This window comes from Gadus morhua, chromosome 13, assembly GCF_902167405.1.
Source record: "Gadus morhua chromosome 13, gadMor3.0, whole genome shotgun sequence".
Taxonomy (NCBI): domain Eukaryota; kingdom Metazoa; phylum Chordata; class Actinopteri; order Gadiformes; family Gadidae; genus Gadus; species Gadus morhua.
Window position 1 is genome coordinate 23,009,592 of NC_044060.1, and position 17,272 is coordinate 23,026,863.

The 17,272-nt window shown below is 41.5% G+C and overlaps 1 protein-coding gene across 1 annotated transcript in view; it reads right to left on the minus strand.

Annotated features, from left to right (window-relative positions):
- The window catches only part of cept1b (choline/ethanolamine phosphotransferase 1b), a 32,456-nt gene extending 21,511 nt beyond the window's left edge, over positions 1-10,945 (minus strand). Inside the window, exon 1 of the mRNA XM_030374949.1 lies at positions 10,670-10,945. The gene's annotated coding sequence lies outside the window, so the exon portion shown is untranslated. The remainder of the gene's footprint in view (positions 1-10,669) is intronic.
- Positions 10,946-17,272: the final 6,327 nt, after the last annotated feature.

Here is a 17,272-nt window from a genome sequence, read left to right on the forward strand (position 1 = left end):
AGGAGGCGTGTTCTGGCGCAAACGGTATTTTGCCGTCTCTGAATACCATTGCGCTACTGACCAGGAAATACCTGGTTTAAAGTCAGTGGCGCGTTGTTCAGATGCTATTTTAAGGGCGCAAGCATACATGCGCATGCGATGCATACGGATTGCTTGTGCACCTCGCGCATACACTTTGCTTCTCTCATCTACCTAGCCGCACATTCTTGGTAAATTATTTGGGAAAGAACAGCTGATGCAGCGGTAATAAGTTGTAGGCTACTTTTTAATCAATGCATCTGCAAACACCGTAGAGCAAACACATATTTTCTTGACACAGACATCGTGTAGGCCTACATGCCCATAACTTTTAGGATTGATGAGTAGGCATTTGATCGTGAAAAACATTGTTTTACCGCGAGTGAGTGTTAAAAAGAATTAATGAATGCGGGCGCGCGTGTGTGCTCTGTTTAAACACACGCAAACTAAACACTCATCATCATCTCATCTTCGTCCGCTTATCGGGGGTCGGGGTCGCAGGGGAGCAGCTCAAGCAGGGGGCCCCAGACTTCCCTTTCCCGGGCCACATTGACCAGCTCTGACGGGGGGATCCCGAGGCGTTCCCAAGCCAGTGTTGAGATATAATCTCTCCACCTAGTCCTGGGTCTTCCCCAAGGTCTCCTCCCCACTGGACGTGCCTGAAACACCTCCCAAGGAAGGCGCCCAGTGGGCATCGTTACCAGATGCCCGAACCACCTCAGCTGACTCCTTTCTAAGTAAAGGAGCAGCGGCTCTAATCCGAGTTCCTCACGGATGGCTGAGCTTCTCACCCTATCCCTAAGGGAGACGCCAGCCACCCTTCTGAGAAAACTCATCTCGGCCGCCTGTACCCGCGATCTCGTCCTTTCGGTCATCACCCAACCCTCATCACCATAGGTGAGGATAGGAACGAAGATAGACCGGTAGATCGAGAGCTTTGCCTTGCGGCTCAGCTCTCTTTTCGTAACAACGGTGCGGTAAAGCGAACGCAATACCGCCCCCGCTGCTCCGATTCTCCGGCCAATCTCACGCTCCATAGTTCCCTCACTTGCGAACAAGACCCCGAGGTACTTGAACTGCTTCACTTGGGCAAACTAAACACGTAACGCATAATACAATCAATGGCAATGTCTATTACCGCGGGGACACATGCATATTAGGATAGCATACAATACTGATAAGAAACAATGTTTATAATGTATTGCGTATATCATTAAATAGAACCACAGTTAACGCATATCATATGTTATAGCCTATCATACGTTTTCTTTGCCGAAATTTATTTGAGGACTCAGTATTTCTGAAGTTGTGGAAGAAAACCCCTTATTCCATGTGTGAATTAGGCCATATTATTTGGCAATAAACTAAGCCATTTGCAAATTCATGTGCATCTGTCTCATCGGAGACTGCAGACGCGCTGTCAAAATATCAACTCGTCCGATTCAAATGCGCTCATGGCTCTTAAAGGGGATGGGAGCTGGCACTCTCATTGGTTTGTTGCACGTTACGCCCAAACCACACCTACGGGTAATTAGGCTGCTTCAGACCAACCCTTTTGACACTTGCGCCGCGGCGCAAGCGTCATTTATCCGCCTGTAAAATAGCGATAGCGCCGTAGAACCGCCCACAAAGCTACTTGCGCTTTGCGCTTCCCACTTGCGTTTCAGACCGTTAAAATAGGGCCCACAGTATGCATACCGTCCACTGACGACGCGACTGCATGGAATAAAGCATCTGTCAATAACATAATATTTTTATGTGACACTGTAAACACATAATCATGTGTCAACTCAATCCCAAGTGTGGAAAACCAAGCCGCATACTCCTCATCACAATCGTTATATTATTGTCCGTTCCTCTTGATGCTTTTCATGACAAATCAGGCATTAAAAAGGGGTTATGTTCAAGAACATTTTACGTGGGTGATTACAAACTGATTATCCAAGGTGTTCTCGGTCAGTCTTATTACAGTAACCCTATAAATACAGCGGTGAGCCCCTTGCGTAATGCTGCACCATGGCACTGCTGGAGGACCATGCAAATGGCAGAATTCTGAGGGAGAGGGTCTTCAGGGACCATAACTATTTATTGGTACAGAAAAATTATGTACCTTTGTCAGATCACTTCTTTTTTAATTCTGGGACTGTGCGCTCCATGCCACTGACAGGGTTCACTGCTGCAGCAACATGTTGCCACTCACTCTGCTTTTCGTTGTTAGTGATCCCAATCCCGTGACCACCGAACAAAACTACTTTCCGGGCCTTCACCTCACCCACAAGTGTCTGCACTTCAACCTCCGTGAAATTTCACTTTTTTGCTTTCCTCAGTCCTTCTGCCATGGTTTCCGAATTCCGACAAGACATAACACTTGCATCTGAGTCGGTTTTATATGCAGATCGCATTCATGAGGTCATTTGCATTGACCATTTATGGTTAAAAAGGGGCGTATACAGGGCGGAACGTGAAGCTGATACAGCTGCGCACACTTGTAGGCACTCTGTGATTTATAAAGCAAAGATTGCTTGGAGGTGTGCGTACGCAGGGTTTTATAAGTCTGAATATTTTTTGGCGCACGCAAAAAAAACTTGGCTTTTGGGCGTACGTACACTTTTAGTAACGATCCCACACACAGTTTTATGAGACCCCTGATCTGGCAAAGTCATTGGTGGATCAGAAATGGCCCGCTCAACTCCGCTACTGCCAGGTATGTTGAGTTAAACCAATAAGAACAAAGCAATGAAGGTTGTAAATACAACATTATCCAGCCGCAGCATGAAAAAACACAAACTATGGAAAACTCGCCTTCTCAGGGATCACTGACATGCTTGGACAGATAGCAAGAGAGCCCTGAAGACTAAACACAGCACTAGATGAACCTTGAGGACAACATGCGGGTAGCCTGGTAAAAAGCATTAGTCCTCAATCTGAAAGAAGAGCTTTGGAAACTGAGCTAATTAACTGTTCAATGTAAACTCTGGATAGTAGAAATGTATTGAAAATGCCCATTCATCGTGTCATATTTTGTTAAAAAATCTATAATTTAGCAATGGAATTGTACTACAAATAAGAACTTTTATTTTTACTAAACATTGTTTGTTTAGAATTCATAATCAAACAGATTTTTTTAAACTAGCACTTTGTTGTAATGAAAACACTTTAGTTATGACAGATGCCTTGAGTCATTGTACAGGGGGACGCCGGAATATCATATAGTATTTACTCCCTTCTTAGTAAAAAGGTTGAGAACCACTAGAGCATTGGTCGTCAACCCGTCGATCGCGATCGACCGGTCGATCTTTGAGGCTTTCCATGTAGATCCCGAAAATAATTATAAAAAAAATAAAAAAAATACACAATATCATATATTATGTATGATACTAGGGATGCAAACAATTAATCGATTATCGATTAATTGTCGATAAGAGATTACTCGATTCAAATAAATTACTTGCAATTAATCGCATTTTAACCCGTAATTCCCCAACCGTCCACGTGAGGGCGCACTTGACGCCAGACGTACTTGACGCACACGCGGGAACACAAGCGGGAACACAAGCAAAGCAGGGCCGTGTTCCAATACCCGTACTTCCATGAGTATACTTAAAGGAAGTATACTATCCGCACTGGCTACTACGTTAATTTTTCAGATGTGAGTGCTGTTCCAAATCGAGTACTCCGTGGTGCACTAACCGGAAATTACGATCACGACTGCCGCCGTGGCTACTCCCCCGCAATAAACATCCCGCTTTGAACGGTGAACTCTTTACGCCTAGCAGCTATAAAAAGCTATAAAAACTATAAAAACTACAAAATGACTATTAATGCAGGCTATGTGGAAAATGCGCCGACTTTGGCTCAGCCTGGCTCCGCCTCTTCTGCTACGTAGCTAAGAAGGCTGCCGTTGAGTACGGGGAGTGTCCTTGAAGTATACTTCTTTTCGCCGGATCTGAATTGGAGTACTGCGTACTCAAATTTTGGCTAGTAAGTACGGACAGTACGGGTATTGGAACACGGCAGGACAAGACAAACGAAAAGCGGGACACTGACACGATGAAGAGGGCAAAACGGAGTGCAGTATGGAGCCACTTTAAGTTGGTTAATGACGACAAAGACGCCAAATGCACAATATGTGGAAGTATTTTAAAGTACAACAACTAAACGACTTCCTTGAATTACCACCTAAATGTGTCCACATTCAGAAGGAAATTCAGCTTCTCAGAAGAATTGCCGCTTATCAATTAATCGATCATACGATCGATAAGATGAAACAACTATCGATTAATGAATTACTCAATAATTTGCATCCCTATATGATACATTTTCATAATACGTTTTGCAAGCACATCTCTCTCACTCTCTGGAGGCCATTTACCAGGAGTTCAAAAACTATATATTATTGACGAAAACGGCATCCCCATTTATAAACTAGTTGCCATTACTACTGATGGGGCCCCCGGCAATGCGAGGTGTGCGGGCAGGTTTCATAGCGCTGTGCCGTAATGACCCCAAATTTCCTGCATTCATGGATTATCACTGTTATCCATCAACAGGCCTTGGTTGGGAAAGTCTTTGACTTTTCCCATGGCATGACACTGGTGGTCAAACTGATAAACTCGATTGGAGCAAAAGCACTTCAATACCGCTTATTCAAGGCGTTATTGGATGAGCTCGATGCCGCATACGGAGACCTGCTTCTCCACGCTGAAGTCCGTTGGTTGAGACGCGGCAAAGTGTTGCAGCGATTTGTTGACTTGCTGCCTGAGATAAAAGACTTTTTGTCAACAAAAAACGAGGAGCACGAGGAACTGTCCGATGATGCGTGGCTACTGGATCTGGTTTTTTTGACAGACCTAACGGCAAAACTTAACACTCAACAACGAGCTGCAGGGAAAAGACAGACACCTGCCCCACATGAGTAGCGCAGTGAATGAGTTCAAGGCCAAGCTGGGTGTTTGGACCACACACCTAAAGAACAAGAGGCTGACCCACTTCCCCAACTTGGAGAAAATGTCACACGCAATTAAACACTGAGCAGTACTATGCCCAGCTGGACAAAGTGACAACTGAGTTAAATCGGCTATTTGTTGAGTTAGACGTCATGGAAGATATTGTTGCATTCCTCTCAAACCCATTTCTGCCCGTTGATATAGAACAGGTAGCAGACAGACTCCAGCAGGTATTTGCTTTGCCAAGTGGAGTTGACATGGAGATGGTTGATTTGCAAAATGACACAGTGCTGAAAAACAGATCAAGGGACAGTGACTTTTGGGGACTGGTCAGCAAAGAGAAGTATCCTCTCCTCACTGCATGTGCACTAATAGTGAGTGCCTACTTTGGATCTACTTATCTTTGTGAAATGGCGTTTTCACAAATGAAAATAATCAAATCAAAGTACAGGAAACGCCTTACCGACCGGCACCTCACTGACTGTCTCAGGCTGGCTGTCTGTAGCTATGAGCCAGACTTCAAGGCACTCACTGACAGTATTCAGTCACAGCCATCACACTAATTTGAGCTACATGACTGCAAGTGAGATGATACTGCTTTCGATGGGACATGGCGCTTACTTAATTGCACTGAGAATTTTATTAATACACATTACAGTTCCACTTTCTAAAATGTGAATCATACATTTGTTAACTTCCATGTGGTTATTGGGTAAGCAAAACAGCTAATTACACTTCAATATCTGTCCACTGCAAGTTTGTAGATTTTTTCCTCTTTGTTGTGTTGTGTTTGCTGTGTTGTGTGTGTGTGTTGTTGCACAGTTGTACAATAATATAAATGGAAAATAGGGCACATGGCCTTATTTTTTGTTTTCAGTTAGTTTTGAATGCATTAAAAAAAAAGCTGAGCAAAGAATTACATGTAATTCATACAATTAGACTCAATAAAAGGCCTTCAATTGGAAATACATTCTGTGCTGTCTGTTTTTTCTAAAGTCTTCAATAGATCTTGCCTTTCACACAGGTCGAGGTCAGAGATCTTGGGCTTAAAAAGGTTGATGACCACTGCACTAGAGGATCAATGGGTTATGAATTGTAAGCTATTTCAAACCCAGAGTACTCATTAATGTGATCATATGAAACCTTTGACAAGTTGCTGTTTTGCACCATATCACACAACTTTAAATCCCCAAAATACCTTCTGGGAAACGTTGCCACCTCAGATCCCTGCAGAGGGCAGTCATGATCCGAGTGCTGTGCACAACCATGAACGTCAACATCATGGACGTCACACAACCATGGACGTCAACACCATGGACGTCAACTAGGGATGCAAACAATTAATCGATTATCGATTAATTGTCGATAAGAGATTACTCGATTAAAATAAATTACTTGCAATTAATCGCATTTTTAACCCGTAGTTCCCCAACCGTCCACGTGAAGGCGCGCTTGACGCCAGAAGTACTTGACGCACACGCAGGAACACAAGCGGGATCACAAGCGAAGCAGAACAAGACAAACGAAAAGCGGGACACTACTAGCTGTGTTCGAAATCGTTCCCTATCATGGATGTAGTGCACTAAATAGGGTGCACGCCATTTTCTCGGGTGTTCGAATTCTCAGTGGTCCACTATATAGGGCACTATATAGTGGACTTAAAATAGGGTACATACGATGTTCCCTACATGTTACTCCCGTATACCACAATGTAGGGCTGCACAGGATATAGAATTTTTAATCGCGATGACGATATTGGCGTCCCACGATGACACGTAGTGTTCCCAGCAATATTTTCGCGATATTTTTTTTAATTGATTTTTTTTTATTTTTTTATTTAAATTTAAATTTTACATTTTAAAATAATGCATCCGCAAAACAAATAAAACGAAAAAAAGAAAACGAGCCCCGCCCATGCAGTAAAACGCTGTACGCTCCGCTGCAAAAGCAAACCAAGCGCTCCCTGTACACCTGTCTGCGACTGCGTGAGCCCGGCGCGAAGCGTGGGAAAGAGGGGGGGGGGGGGGGGTGGGGGGGGGGGGGGGCGTGGCCTGGCCTGGCGGCAATTTGCCGCTGAGCACAGTGTGTGGCTCCTACCAAAAGGGGTGGTAGAAATTCGAAAGATTTTTTTTACATGATAATCGTGTAAATAATCGTGATATCAATATTGATCAAAATAATCGTGATAATCATTTTGGCAATAATCGTGCAGCCTACACAATGCAATGCGGTTGTATTTTTCCAGGGGAGAAGAAGAAGCCGAATAACCGCGTTTAAAATAAACGCGTTTATAATTAATACATTTAATGATGGAGTCTCCGGTTTTCGTTTAGAAATGTCAACAATTTATTTGGGATTTAACATAGAATATTTAACAATTCAAAAATTAATTAAACAAGGAAATGTAACATTCAACATCAATACAACCTCCAGCTTTCGTCGGTGAGTGCCCGGGTTGTTTACTTGGACTGTGGGCAGCGTCTGTCTGCGTCACACAAATACCCGGCGGCATATTACTGACGCAAATTGAACGTTTAGAGATGTTCAGCATAGTGTCCGAATTCTCGTTCCCTATTCCCCTATATATCGTGCCATATATCATGTACACTATTAAGGAAATAGGGAAGAACGAGTTGTAAATAGGGAACGATTTCGTAACACAGGCTAGTGACACGATGAAGGACGGGGGGGCAGAAACGGACTGCAGTATGGAGCCACTTTAAGTTTGGGACGACAAAGACGCCAAATGCACATATTGTGGAAGTATTTGACAAATGTAACTTATTGTAAGTCGCTTTGGATAAAAGCGTCTGCTAAATGTAAATGTTTTTAAAGTACAACAACTAAACGACTTTGTTGAATTATCCACCTAAATGTGTCATACATTCAGAAGGAAATTCAGCTTCTCAGAAGAATTGCCGCTTATCATTAATCGATCATCGATCGATAAGATGAAACAACTATCGATTAATGAATTACTCGATAATTTGCATCCCTAACGGCAACATTCATGGACGTCAACAAACATGGACGTCAACAACCAGGGTTAAACCGTAAAGAAAACCATGGAACGTCAACAACCATGGACGTATCAACAGAGTATTCCTGTGCTGTGAAATGTCGAATTGTCCATTCGACATTTGAGGTATGAATAATGTAGATTAATACCAGTGATCGGCTATGACATCAAAATGTTGACCCTGTCCGCATAATGTTAGTGTGTATAAATATACATATGTCTATATATGTGGTTATAAGTGAGACAGTATCAAAGTACTCGATGCTAGGCCACATCAGGGCCCTGTACCACGAAGCTCGCTTAGAGGGTTAGCGAGGTATGTTGAGCTCCAAGCCTGGGTTAGTTGTACCACGAAAGTCGATCTCTTTAGCGTCGCTGTATCACCATTGGTGACTTATTGCTCGCAACCAAACCTGGTCGGGAGCAGTTTTTTTCGGCTTAGTCTAGCCGGAGATCGCTACTTAAATCGGCGTGCGCAGCTTCCTAGCCCCTTCCTCTGACAATGGCGTCACCATTTGTGGGTGTTCCCGTGGACCCCGGCGCACTTCTCGTACTCTCCGGAGACAGAGGGTTTTACGGGACAGAACCGATCCCTTGGCATTGGTCTGACATATATTCAGATTTCAGACTTTATTGTCATCGTGCAAACAACGAAATTGGGGTTCTTCATGAGAGATACAGATTCTCATCAGAGGGTGTTCGTTATTTGATCGTCTTTTTTGGACCTTATGTAGACAATACTGTTGCGCATTGTGTCTCAGTGACAGAGTGCTAGAGTGGAGGTAGCGGTGTCAGTCTTGAATTTCTGCGAGGGGGGTTCGGACTCTCAAGTGACGCGAATTTATGTGAGAGCTTAAAAGTCCTAATTCTCATGCATATGGAATATTTTATTCCTAAAGCTTATGGCAAGTATATTTTTGTGCTTATTACGAACTTGAACCCATATTTTCAAGGCCGCGCTGGCACCACATTTATGGGGTTAAAATGCTGCAATGCATGATGATAGACCGGCGAATTTGAACCCCAGTCGCTGGCGTTCGGGTTTTATACTAATCCACTACGCTACAGCCGCTACCTCTCAGCGGTCGAAAACATGCGATACATTTCTTAAATAGGGTGTATTTAAAGTGAATTCCCTAAATGATAGAATAAGGCAGGATGGACATTGCTTATGCATTTTTAAATCATCATCATTCTATTTGGATTAATGGCGAACAATTCTGCATTTGGCATAGTTATTTTACAGACAATATGCAGAATCTTTTCACTTATACGCATAGACTGCTTGATCTATCGTAAAGGTGAGAAAAATGACGCAAAAAACGCCCCTTTCACGTGAACGCGCACTGAACCTAAAGCGGAAAACCTGGTTCAACTAATTGAATCTAAAGTGAGCTTCGTGGTACCATTTAACTCTGATTGCGAGTTGCGGCTCTGTCGAGCCAGGTTTTCCCAAGAAAGCCTGGGTATGTTCAGCGAGCTTCGTGGTATACCCCACAGGGGCATGTAATACAGCTAGATGAAACACCGTCATGGTGCTGAGGACAACCGTCTGATGGACCTAGTGGAGGATGGGACCACCAGCTACACCACTAACAGTAGAGGTTAGCACCAGAAGCTACACCACTAACATCAGAGGCAAGCAGCACCAGCTACACCTTTAACAGTAGAGGATAGCACCACCAGCTACACCACTAACAGCAGAGGCCAGCACCACCAGCTACACCACTAAGAGCAGAGGCTGCCACCTGCTTTTAACAGTCAATAACCCAGTGGGTCATAGATAATGGAGGGTCACGGCGACCTCTTACTCCAGTACTCGTATTTTACTTGATGTCGCCAAGCAGGCAAACGTAAATGTCCTCAGTTCCTCCCTAGCTGTCATACCATATACCAGCTCACAAGGTATGGCCATATGACCGTACAGCTTGTTCAAACGTTTTGTAGAGACACTCCAGCTCTGAATGAGTGGTGCATGTCTGACACTTCTGCTTGTGAACCAGTACTGAGCCCTTACTGAGGGTTAGTGTGTGCTTAGTGTTTGTGTCTATAGTGTATGCTCGTATAGTGTATGTGTATAGGTGTGTATAGTGTGTGCATACTGTGTGTGTATAGTGCACGTGTGTGTGTGTATAGTGCATGTGTGTATTATTGAGTGTGTGTGTGTGTATAGTCTATGCGTGTATAGTGTGTGTGTGTGTGTGTGTGTGTGTGTGTGTGTGTGTGTGTGTGTGTATTGTGTGTATAGTCTGTGTGTGTGTGTGTGTGTGTGTGTGTGTGTGTGTGTGTGTGTGTGTGTGTGTGTGTATAGTGTATGTGTGTGCATAGTGTGTGTGTGTGTGTGTGTGTGTGTGTGTGTGTGTGTGTGGTTGTGTGTGTGTGTGTGGTGTGTGTGTGTAATGTATTTATACATATGTATGTATAATGTGTATGTATGTATGTGTGCATAACGACTGAATCCGCGCTTACACCATTGGTCTATTGGTGGAGACATGTCTAGCCCCACTGGTGTCTCACAGCTCCCAGGGAGAGGACCTGTCCTGCTCCGTGACAGCTTTAGCTAATCAGCTAAAGTAGCATGCTATAGCTAGCTAGCTGGAGCTATGTACATCACACAGACCCAGAGGATAAAAACACAGAGGACACACCCGCCCACAGTACCATGACACAGACGAACTGACTTTACCTGAGTAGAGCCTCTGTTACCCTCGGCGATACGTCTGACCAGTGCCTTTACCCAGTCTAACCAGTACCTTCCTTCACCCAGGCAGCTAGTTGAGGAAACACTGTTTCCGGAGAGGCTCGCCTTCAAAGTAAAAGCATAAGAAGATCGCGGATCCCTCACTGTACGTTACGTTCACATCAAAATCAAGATGCAAAATTGCCGAATAGCTCAAAACGCAACGCTGTCAAAAATATTTACATCTCATATCGCTCCAGCATCTTTTCTCTCTGTAATGAGGCCTGGGGCCTCATTACAACTTCTAGTCCTAACTCATTACAACTTCTAATCCTAATTTAAATTAGGGACTCAAAGATAGGAAAAATCCTAACTACCCATTACAGAACTAGGGCCGTATTACAGAAACATCCTAATAACTAATCCTAATAACTCGAAAATCCTATTTTATCTGTTTGGTAACTATGGTACCAAGGGATAGGATCGGATTTAGGAAAAAAGTCATTACAGAACGGCTAGTCTCGCAAAGCCAGACCAAACTACAGCAAGTAGAATGGTCTGGAATCACGCTACCTCGAGCCGTCTATCCGTGGGGTAACTGGGCAGGCCTGTTTCAGAGCTATAGAGAGAGAGAGTTGCGACACTTCCATTGGACTCCGTTGTAGCCTACTTCCGGGGTATGGAGCCTCGAATAGTTCCAAACAACCATTTTACGGCGTAGGAGACCGTTCATTTCCATTGCTGGCCGCCGATTAACTTCTGAGGTAAATTGATTAAATAGCTACCTCTTTTGAATTGTCAACTGTCTATATTGTATCAGAGGCCCTTTATGATGCATATACTGATCTTTATTTGTAAATGCACAGCGTAATTATATATATATATTCATCTTGGTAGACAACCTTTTGCTTGCTAGTTTGTTAGCTCGACTTCACCATCTGTGAAGGTATCTCCAGGGGTAAATTGATTAAATAGCTACCTCTTTTGAATTGTCAACTGTCTATATTGTATCAGGACCTTTATGATGCATATCTTCTTGATATTTATTTGTATATGCACAGCGTAATTATATATATTTTTATCTTGGTAGACGACCGATTGCCTGCTAGTTTGTTAGCTCGACTTCACCATCTGTGAAGGTATCTCCAGGGGTAAATTGATTAAATAGCTACCTCTTTTGAATTGTCAACTGTCTATATTGTATCAGGACCTTTATGATGCATATCTTCTTGATATTTATTTGTATATGCACAGCGTAATTATATATATTTATATCTTGGTAGACGACCGATTGCCTGCTAGTTTGTTAGCTCGACTGCACCATGTGATGGTATCTACACCAACAATTACAAAGTTCAGTACTAGTGAATCTAACTTTTATTTAGTTAGTTATTTATGTTGGATTACTAGGATAATTTAGGTTGATTTAAGGACGGGTTTTATGATGCGATAGCTAGTAGAAATAATAGTGTTTGTTTTAATTATATCCTGGAAAGGGTGATGTTCAGCACATGAAGCCCTACAGATGCCGCCGATTCAACAATGCTGATTATGAGGGCGGTCATTTAACCTGTATGGCTTTTCGTTTTAACTTCTTGTTGACTGAATTGTTTCTCTTTCTTAGTGCCAAATTGATTCTCTTTCTTAGTGCCAAATTGATTCTTTTTTGTTTTGCAATAGCCCTCTCTGCTCTCCTTCTTATTAGGTCCTCCACAGTCGCCCCATCAGTCCCTGGCAGTCTGGTCCCTGGAGCAGCTGGCCCTGGCAAAGTTATTCCTTCACTGTTGACCCCTGACTGACTGGCCCTCGGCAAGCACATCCCTGGATCACCTGCCCCTGGATCGCCTGCCCCTGGATCGCCTGCCCCTGGATCACCTGCCCCTGGATCACCTGCCCCTGGATCACCCGCCCCTGGCAATTTGGCCTCTTGATTGCTCTCTCTGTCTCCTGTGATGTCCTTTTCAACGCTCTTGAAATCCACCTTAATTTCTCCCTCGATCTCTGTAACAATTACAAGGTAATGTTGCTGTTATATGTATTTTGCCTTTGCATCTACTGTCATCTCCAATGTAATAAAATGAATTAAAGCAAAACATTTCTGTAATGTGAGTTAAATCACCTGCCACAATCAGAAACCAATACAATTTATAAATGGATCTACCGGCAATTGTTAATTGGGTAGAAATGTGTCGATTATCTACATTGTGTGCAAATCCTCAGAGAATCCCTGCCTTCTGGTTGTTTTTTGTACAAATATGAATTATGTAATCTCATTAGGAGTGTAGTCTATCCTTGAATTACATGAAATGGGGAATATTGTTAGCTGCATGGATCATACCGAAGTTTAATTTGGCGGAATATGTGTGGTCCGTTGCACTTGGTTCCGGAGGCACCCTCACAGAAGGGGGTTTCCTCCTCTTCGGTTTAGGGCGATGGATGAAAACTGTTGGGCCTCAACTTCAACATCCTATCTACTTTTGTGGCTTTGAATTGGTCATTTTCAAAGTGTACCTGTAGGTAGGCTTGTAAGATCAGGTTTCCATTGCACTTCAAATATCATTGGAAAGTCATAATCTCTACACTTAGAATTATTATGCCCTTTGAAATGCTAGCAAGTGATCTGAACATTACGTTACATCGTTTTTGACTGTTGCTGACTGTCAATAAGTTTTGACGGCTGACCATTGCCATCCATTTCTCCCTGCGCTCTTGGTCCTTGGGGAAGCCGTACATGTGATAAGCCTTCTCGGACCGATTGGAGCATCCAAATGCTGCACAGCCAACCATGGTATGACCATTGATCTATAAAATGTTAGTTGTAACCAATGAACCATGACACCATTGAAGATCACAGAGCGGGTATCAACTGTTCCTCAACCACTTATGCCCCGACTTTTGAGAATAGGTTAGAGGTCAGAGTTCATGACCAAACGAGGATCCTCCCTCCTAAACCCATTTTGAATTTGCTCAGGGCTATTCTAAGTATTGTAATGGCATAAAGTTTAGTATATTTGCAACGTTATATCTTAATGGTTTGCCCTAAGTATATAGTGTTCCCTGCTGTGTCAATTGTTGAATCTGTTCACACAATCGCAATCACTTGTTCTTGTCACACTAATTGTATAATAAAAAAAATTACAATTTCATTCATCCAAGCGTAATGAGTTATTCTTTAATATATTTGATACTTTGTGAGGCATATATCTTTAAATGATCATGGTAGAACATATTGAATACTTTGATTTCAACACAGATGTAAGGTAAAAGTTAAGGTTAGGCCAGTATGCTAACACGAACTTGAAGCTTTCTCTCCAAAACTTAAAAACGTATCTAAGTAATAGTACTTATAGATAGCTTTCAGTTGCCCCCCTACTGCTCTAAATGTAAAACTGACATTTACAAATATGCAATAATGCAATAACAGTCAGACAAATACTTGTATGTGATTTTTTCATTCATATTTACCATTTAATATTGAAATCTCTGCTGTCGTCCCATAGAATAACATTGAAAGCGCGGCGCGTTTGGAACTATTGAGGCTTACATGAACCACATACAACCACGTGATCACCCTGTCGGCGAGATCATAGCGTGTCGCAACTCTCTCTCTCTATAGCTCTGGCCTGTTTTTATTTCTTTAAACCAATCACAATCGTCTAGGGCGGGGCTAAGCCCGGGAAGCAGCAGCGGTGTCCATGCAAAGTAGTGCCAGGGGGAAATTATTTTGATGGAACTTCTTGAGGCTGAGGCCTTCAGAGGCTGTCAGAGAGATGGCTCAATCCCAACCGAGAGCCAAACATGCCAACTTTACAGCGCCGTCAAAGTCCTCTTCAAAACTCGCCATACTGCCTAGTTTCCGAGTTTGAGGGGGAGCACAATAGAGTGGCGAAGTCACGCCCCTTCCGGTAGAGCTAATGGGACCTATGAGATCGAAAAATTTGAATGGGTGTCAATGGAGAGAAAATAATTATTTTCTGGTCCCAGTCTTTATAAGCCCTGGATTACACATATGTTGTTTGTGGATTTAAATGATAATTTTTCATGCAAAGAAAACCAAAAGAAATTGTGAAGAAGTTTGATAATTTTAGGTTTTATGTGAGGCCGCTTTGTGAACTACAGCTCTTCGCTGCTCTCGACGCATATGATATATATGTCAGCACACCCGCACTTGGACTCGGCACAGAGATGGCGATCTCTGTGCCCCACTTCACGCTTTTTCCAGAGGATAAAAGCATCGAAAGCATCGAAAGAGTCGGGGCACGTGCAGAGTTTCAGTTATGCAGATGGGAAGATTGTCGGTCTTCTCCACGCAAGTCGCAGGGAGCGTGGCCGTGACGTCACATACGAGCCGTGTAGTCTTTCTCGTTGTGTTTTCTCTTTCAGCCTTTACCTGAACAATTGTACAATAAACGGTCGGACTCTTTGCATGAAAAATTATCATTTAAATCCACAAGCAACATATGTGTAATCCAGGGCATATAAAGACTGGGACCAGAAATAATTTATTTTCTCTCCATTGACACCCATTCATATTTTTCGATCTCATAGGTCCCATGAGCCCTACCGGAAGGGGCGTGACTTCGGCCACTCATACGGGAACGCCAGCAACCGGAAGGGGAGGAGTCGCGGCCAAATCCGACGCTAGGCAATAGACGCTGTCCACTTCCGTTCAGACAGACTACAGAACGGCCGATCCTAAACCTCAGGCTTTGTCCCAATTCCTTTTTTTTTTTTTTTTATACTTTATTGTAGGATCATGAGTTATTTTTACATTGACATCTTCCTACAAACATTTTTTTTTTTTAATATATATATATATATATATATATATGTATTTAAATGTAAACAGTATAAATAAATGGATAAGTAACAAATAAAATAAAAAAATAGGTAAATAAATAGAAAAAATAAATTAAATAAACAAAAACAAATCAATACTACATATAAAAAAGATAATAATAATAATAAGATAATAATAAAATAAAAACACATACAGTATATATATACACAAGTTAACTCTTCCAGCTCTTCACGACTATCTTCAGAATATTAATAATAATAGTTTAATTATAATCCATATATGTTAACCATTTATTACATCGTTTCAAAAACTCAATTTCTAGATTTCTAGTTATATAGGTTATTCTTTCCATTTCTAAAATATTATTTATATTTGACTTCAGTTTTTAAAGATGGTGGAGTAGGTTTTAGCCAGTTCCTTGTTATTTGTTTCATTGCTGCTATCCCTAAGTATCCTAAATAAGTATTTGTCTCTTTCTGATATGAGTTCATCCGGTGTTACACCTAGAATGAAACATTTTGGTTCAGGTTACTGGTTAATTTGGAAAATATTCGAAATAGAATTTGTAATCAGTTTCCAGAAGGTATTTAGTGATGGGCAAAAGTAGAAAACATTGTGAATGGTCTGCATTATTTTCCCCACAGTTTCTCCAACACTCTGATGAGTTTGATGTCTTAAACTTTGATTGTATTTTTGGTGTGATAAAGAATCTTGTGTATATTTTCCATGCATACTCCCTCCAAAAACCTAGAGTTTGTTGTTTTATGTATTGTTCCATAAATGTTTTCCCAGTCCTCTTCTTTTAACTGTCCCTCTAATTCTAAGTTCCACTTCAATGCCACAGTGTCTTGTGTTTCATTGTTTTCTTGTAGTATTTTATATATTTTAGAAAGTGTATCTTGATGTCAATATTATAGTTTTTTAATCATAAATTGTACTAAGGGATGATGCTCATGAGTGCCTGCTCTTTTTTGAAAGGTTTTTATATAGTTTCTAAGTTGTAAATATTTGTAGAAATTTGACTGGACTAGATCATATTTCTTTAAAATAACATCAAAGGGATTACTTCATACTTAGTTATTATTTGTGAATATATTTGTAGTCCTTTTAAGGACCAGACTTTTAAGACATTGTCCATTTTGTTTGGTTTGAAATCTGGATCCCATGCCATTTCTCTAAGATAGAATAATTCCTTATTTTATATCATGTTTTTTACACATTTGTTTCCAAGTACATAAAGTATTGTTAATCCATCTATTTTGTCCTTTCAGTTGTGTCATATCTTTTCTATCAATGAATGGTAATGTTTTTATTGAAAATGGAGTTTGTTCCTTTTCTATCGGAAGCCACTTTTGCTTTAATATTATCATTAGTCCATTTCATTATGTTATTTATTTGTGTGGCATGAAAATAGGTTTGGAGGTCTGGAAGTGCTAGTCCACCATGTTCTTTCGATTTTATTAATGTTTTGAATTTGACCCTTTTCCTTTTGTTATTCCAGATAAAATTAGTTATTATGCCATTCCATCTTTTTAAAACTTTGAGAAGGAATTGATGTTGGCAGGTTCTGAAAAAGGAAAAGGAATTGTGGAAGTACCATCATTTTAATTGTGTCTACTCTACTAAAAGAGAGTTCGGTATAGTTTTCCACCTGTTCAGATCCTGTTTGATTTTGTTCTCTAGATTCTGATAATTAACTTCGTGAACTTTACTTAAATCTTTATGGATTATTATTCCTAAATATTTCAGTTTATCTTGGTTCCACTTAAATCTGAGGTTTCCTTTTAGAGTAATCTGTCAATTGTTTA